At 36.6% G+C, this 6,000-nt stretch overlaps 1 long non-coding RNA gene across 1 annotated transcript in view; it reads left to right on the top strand.

Moving 5' to 3' along the window:
* Positions 1-669: 669 nt before the first annotated feature.
* LOC136042397 (uncharacterized) overlaps positions 670-6,000 on the top strand; it is a 29,681-nt gene continuing 24,350 nt past the window's right edge. Inside the window, exon 1 of the long non-coding RNA XR_010621287.1 lies at positions 670-1,647. This is a non-coding gene — a long non-coding RNA (uncharacterized LOC136042397). The remainder of the gene's footprint in view (positions 1,648-6,000) is intronic.

Genomic DNA, 6,000 nt, shown 5'->3' with positions numbered 1-6,000 from the left:
GAAGCTCCTGGATTTAACAGATGATTATCTAAAGATGAAATGCCTACAGGTAAATGTTCAGAAATCAAAAGTGATTTTATTTAACAAGAGGAATGACAAATGTTAAAGTAAATTTTGGGTTTAAGGGGGAGGAGGTACAAGTTGCGGATAAAATTAAGTATCTTGGATATATTTTTCAAAGTAATGGAAGATGGAATTCTCATAGAAAGGAAACGTTAAACCGGGGAAGAGCAGCAATGTTTACAATTTTCCAGTATAATGTAATGGGAATAAAAAATTTGTCGTTACATAAAAGGGTGTTTTTATCGAGAATAATGCCCATTCTACATTACGAAGCAGATGTTTCGGGGCATGAGAGAGCGGCTCAGATAGAGAGTATTCAATTAGGGTACTTTAAGAGATCGTTTGGGCTGCATAGAACAACTCATTCCCGGTTTTAAACGGCTATCTAGGTATATGACCGCTAATCATCTACAGACAGGCAGCTTATGAAGATTTACTCTCGCAGGGGAAAAAAAGGTCATGGCCACTAAAAATAAAAGACATTTTAGACAGAACAGGGTTTTCCTTTGTTTGGAATGAAGCTAGAGGGCCAACAGATATTAATGCAAATTGGGAGAATGAGATTAAGACAGTACTAGAGAATCAAATTATTCAAAAATGGAGTGAGGAGATAAAAAAAAAATCAGAAACATTAAAGTTGTATGAGGATGTTAAGGTGGTTTATGGGCAGGAGTTCTACTTTAATCTGAATTTACCAACTAGACATTTGACGTTTTGGATGCAGCTCAAGGCTAACTGCCTGCCAATTAGTGCAAGATTTATAAAATATTCTAAAGAAGGATGTCCAAATGAAAACAGATGTACTTGCCCGCTTTGCAGAGTTAAAGAGGATTATTTAGCGCATTGTTTAAGCCGTTGCCTAGGGCTCTCTATGATAAGGGAAGGGATATTTGGAAATAATAAGTTGATACTTCCAGGTGTCTTAAATAGTACGTCACCTCAATTTGTTTGTAGAGTAGCAAGGCATCTGGAAATTTATTTAAATAAAAAAAAAACATAAATAAATAAAAAAATCTCAGTATAAAGTAAATGTAATGTTTTATTTATGTCTTTTTCCGAGTGTTAAGAGTTCTTTTCAATGGCCGTTTTTGCAAGTATTAAGTATTAGTATTAGGTTAATGCAGTGTTTCATTCAAGCGTTTTATGATGATCGCTGACCAAAGTTTATAGTACTTGTGTCTTTCGTTTATATTATTGTACTGGCTGTATATTTGGCTTTAAAATACAATTATCTATGTATCTATCTATAATCCATTGTGAAAATTTTAATAGATTTTTACACAACTTTTGAGCGATAAAATTTTTTGTTATGTGGCCCAAGATCACTTGCAAATTTGGTTCCAGATTTCCTGGTTGTTGTCCTGATCTTGATCCTGAATTTGGTTCGAATTTTATTACGGATATTGACTTTTTCAGATTAAAAGTTTGAGAACCATAAAGGAAAATCCTCATAAGTTCGAAAACTTACTTGTTCTCCTCGCCAATAATAATAATTTGCAGTCGATCAAAGACCTGGAAGCAAGCAAATTTGGGAAACAATTCGCTGCAGTGTCCTTAACTTGCAACAGTATTTCCATCAATGAGGTAAGGTCGAGTTTTCTAGATTAACTATCCAAGAAGTATATACAGACTCTATTTTACAGAAATAATCCCACCCAAGACAAGGCTAATTTTTATGCTAGGTTTTAATGGAGTCAAATTCTGGTTTGACAACCAGGCTCAACGACCGGCGACTGAGCAAGGAGAAAAATATTTTTGACAAATTTCAACGTTGAAAAAAGTTGGCTCAAAGTTGACAAATCCGTTTTTCCCGTGCCTCTTAAAAGAATGGCGGATGAATCAGTCCCAATTTACAAAACATTATTGTCATACCCCAAAATCTGTTCTTGAAATACCCCCACAAAAAGGGAAAAAAGATTAGGAAAAAGCGAAAACAGACACATCACTCCTAGCCATGTTATTTGCGATTTGCTTATTTTTTTAAGATGGGACTTTATCTTCACCTTTTTAAGTATATAAGCCCCCAAAATTCAGTACATTATCCAAGGAAAATAGTAACAACCCTCATAGAAAGTTAAAATTTGGGTCTAAATCTCAATCTTGCAGCTCTTAAAACCTTTGTTTTTTACGGTGTTTTAACGGTTTTTTTTTTACAGTTTTAACGGTTTTAACTTTGTTATAACGGTTTTTAACGGTGTCGAATTGAATTTAGCATTTTTATTTCAATGTGACTTCATGTTTGAGGGGTTTTTGCCTCATTTTCGGAGCTCATGAAATTTGTTTTCGTAGTTACAAAATATAATACCGTTCATTTGAATATGGATAAAAACTGGGGTTAATTGGAGGTTGTTTTCCACGGGATGCTTTCTCAGAAAGAGCCCTTGGCTATATGGGTAGAGGTTCCTTCTTTGCTATATTTTAGCTGCTTTTGCAACCCCGATCCTGCTTATTAGAATTAAAAGTTCTTTGGGAGTTCCACGAATCGTTCAAAAACCATGTACAGCGTTGAAAATATGAACTGAATGTGCACTGCTTTGACTACTAATCATAACCCGTCGCATCACCAACCCACCTAAGGTCAACACAACTTTGCACGTTCGTTTATATAAAAATGAAGCATGGAATATAAAACTATTATGCACTGCTTCTCGTAACTCATTGAACCACGAAGCAACCTGAGGCCAACAAGCTATGCACGTTGCCCCATCTAGAAAAGCTAGAATATAAAATCATATATGTACTGCAACTACTGTTACTCGCAACTCATCATATCACCATGCCAGCCGAGGCCAAGACAACTATGGACGTTTCTCCATCTTATTACAGCGTAGGAGATCCATACCAATTATGAACTGCTACTACTGCTGACCACAACTCATCACGTCACCATACCAACACAGTTTTGTGTGTTTCTCTATCTAATAAAGGGTTGAGAACTTTAAAACTTAGATGGGCTGCTGGTAATGCTTTTAACAACTCCTTGCATCACCTAGACACCTTAGGCTAACAAAGTTGTACATGTCTAGCTGTCTAAAATCAGTGTTCGAAATACAATACTATTTTGCACTGCTACTACTGCTGCTCAAAACGTATCGCATCACCAAACCACTGGAGGCCAATATAGATATGTACGTTTTTTCTAACTAGTAGCCGCGTGGGTAATCCAAACCCACTATGAACTTCTACTACTGCTACTCACTACTGATTGCTTCACCTAGCCACTTGAAGCCAGCACAGCGTTGTACAGTCTCTCCATCTAAATATAGTCTGGGAAATACAAAACTGATATAGGCTGCTAGTACTGCTTCTCTCAACTCATAGTATCCTCAAGCCACCTGAAGCCAACACAGCTAAAAATATTTCTCCATATAAAACCCCGTGTTGTACATACAAGACTATTATGCGCTGCTACTACTGCTACTGACAACTCATCGCAACTCCAACCCACCTGCGGCCAATATGGCTTTTTATGGTTATCCATCTAAAAACACATTGGGAAATCCAAATCAGCGTAGCTATATACGCCATCTAAAAGATTGTGAAATACGAACCGAATAAGTACTGCAGCTGCTGCTACTCACAGTTCATCATATCACCAAGTCACCTGCCACCTGAGACTAACACAGCCTTCTGGGTTTCGCCATCTAAAAACCGCATGGGAAATACACAACTATTATGCACTGCTACTACTTCTACTCCGAATTTATTGCTTGAGTATAAGTAGTAGCAATTCATCTTTTGGTTTGAGTTTTCTGTGCTAGTTTTAGACAAAGAAACGTACATCACTCAGCTGGCTTCAAGTGACTTGGTGATGCGATGAGCTGTGACAAGCAGCAGCAGCAGTGCATAATAGCTTTAAATCTCCCATAGTATGTACAGATGAAGAAATATACATAGCTATGTTGGCCTCAGATGGCTTGGTGAGGCAATGATTTGTTAGCAGCAGTGAAAGCAGTGTATGTTGGGCTTGTATTCTCCTGCTGTATTTAGAAGGAGAACCAAGCATAGCTGTGTTCCCCTCGGGTGTCTTGGAAATGCAGAGCTGGGAGTAGCAGCAGTAGCAGTTCAGATTTGGTTTGAAATTTTCCATACAGTTTTCAGACGAAGAAACACCCATAGCTGTATTGGCTTCAGGTGGTTTTGTGATGTAGCGATTTGTTTGTGGCAGTATTAGCAGTCTATATTTGGTTTGGATTTTTCGCACTATTTTTGATGGAGAAACGTACATATTTGTGTTGGCTTCAGGTGTCTTGGTAATTCAGTGATTTGCTAGTAGCAGTACATATTCGCGTTTTATTTCCAACACTGTTTTTTTTAGATACAGAAACGTGGATGGCTATGTTGACCAAACCAAGTAAGCCTGCTATGTAACTATGTACATAGCTATGCATCTGAAAATAGCGTTGGAAATAAAAGTAAAACTTGAACTTCTATTGCTGGTACTCAAAGCTCATTGGGTCCCAGAGCCACCTGAGGCCAAAACAGCTATTTAAGTTTCTTCATCTAAAAACAGTGTGGGAGATACAAAGCTATTATGCAGTACTGCAACATTCCCTGTTCCCCGTCGTCATTTATATATCCCCCTGTGCCCCCCGGCATCCCCGTTGTAGTTGTGTCCCTGTGTCCCGGTCGTCATTTGTATTCCCTGTGTCCCGGTCGTCATTTGTATCCCGGTGTCCCGGTCTGTATATACATTCGTTTTTGAAATGGTATATGATGAAATAAATTTTTGTATTTTTCCCCTTTTTTTCTTTTAGTTTTTTTTATTTTTATTTTTTTTAGTTTTGTTTTTCTCCTTTATTTTTCATTTTTTTCCTTTTTTTATTTTTTTTTCTTTTTTATTTTTTTTAGTTTTTTAGCTATTTTAGTTTTTTTTATTAGTTTTTAGTTTTTTTTCTTTTTAGTTTTTTTGTAGTTTTTACCTTTTTTTTAGTTTTGTTAGTTTTTTTTTTACTTATGTCCTGGTCGTCATTTATACTTCCTGTGTCCCGGTCGTCATTTGTGTCCCGGTGCTTTGTTGATGGTGATTGCTAATCGAACATTCCTTGTGTCCCGGTCGCTTTCTCTTTGAGTGTCCCGGTCGTCATTTATATTCCCTATGTGCCGGCGTCCCGGTCGTCATTTGTGTTCCGATGTCCCGGTCTGTAATTTCGTCAGTCAAAAACATGACGTCAGTCAACACACAAACATGACGTCACCCGACAGACCCACACACACACAGACAACTTATTTTTATATATATAGATGTGCCGGTGTCCCGGTCGTCATTTGTGTCCCGATGTCCCGGTCTGTAATTTCGTCAGTCGAAAACATGACGTCAGTTAACACACAAACATGACGTCACCCGACAGACCCACACACACACAAACAACTTATTTTTATATATATAGAAGATAGATGATGTTTTCTTCTTTTTCGGTATAAACCTTATCGAAGGGATATTCTTCCGGACTGTCTAAAGTATGCACCAGAATTCTTTAAAAACTTGGCAGCTTAAGTCCAAAAAAGTAAAAATTGATATTGTTTCTTTGAAAATTAAGTCCTATTAAATTAAAAAAATATATAATTCAAATAATTGTCGTAAATAAATTTACAATAAAAATCATTCTTTTGCTATTTTTCCAAAACTGGTGAAATAAATCCGAGTACCAGTTACAGACGTGTGATTCTTTTCTCTTTTTTTACTTATATTTCTTGTTAATCTACCTCTAAACTAACGTACCTCTTAAAAACCAGAAAATCATCTCTAAATAACAGACATCTTGAAGGAAAGATACATTTGATGGAGCATATGTGACAGAGTTGTTAACCATTTCAGAATTGTTTGGCATTCATGAAATTTCAATGTAGTAAAATGGCAATAAAGAAACGAAAAACAAGTATATTATAATTCCTAAATGTAATTTAAATACTTGTCGTGATGCCAAAAACGAAAGG

Source organism: Artemia franciscana, unplaced genomic scaffold (genome assembly GCF_032884065.1).
Source record: "Artemia franciscana unplaced genomic scaffold, ASM3288406v1 Scaffold_1237, whole genome shotgun sequence".
NCBI classification, from domain to species: domain Eukaryota; kingdom Metazoa; phylum Arthropoda; class Branchiopoda; order Anostraca; family Artemiidae; genus Artemia; species Artemia franciscana.
The sequence above is the reverse complement of the archived record's forward strand: the minus strand, read 5'-3'. Positions and strand labels throughout refer to the sequence as shown.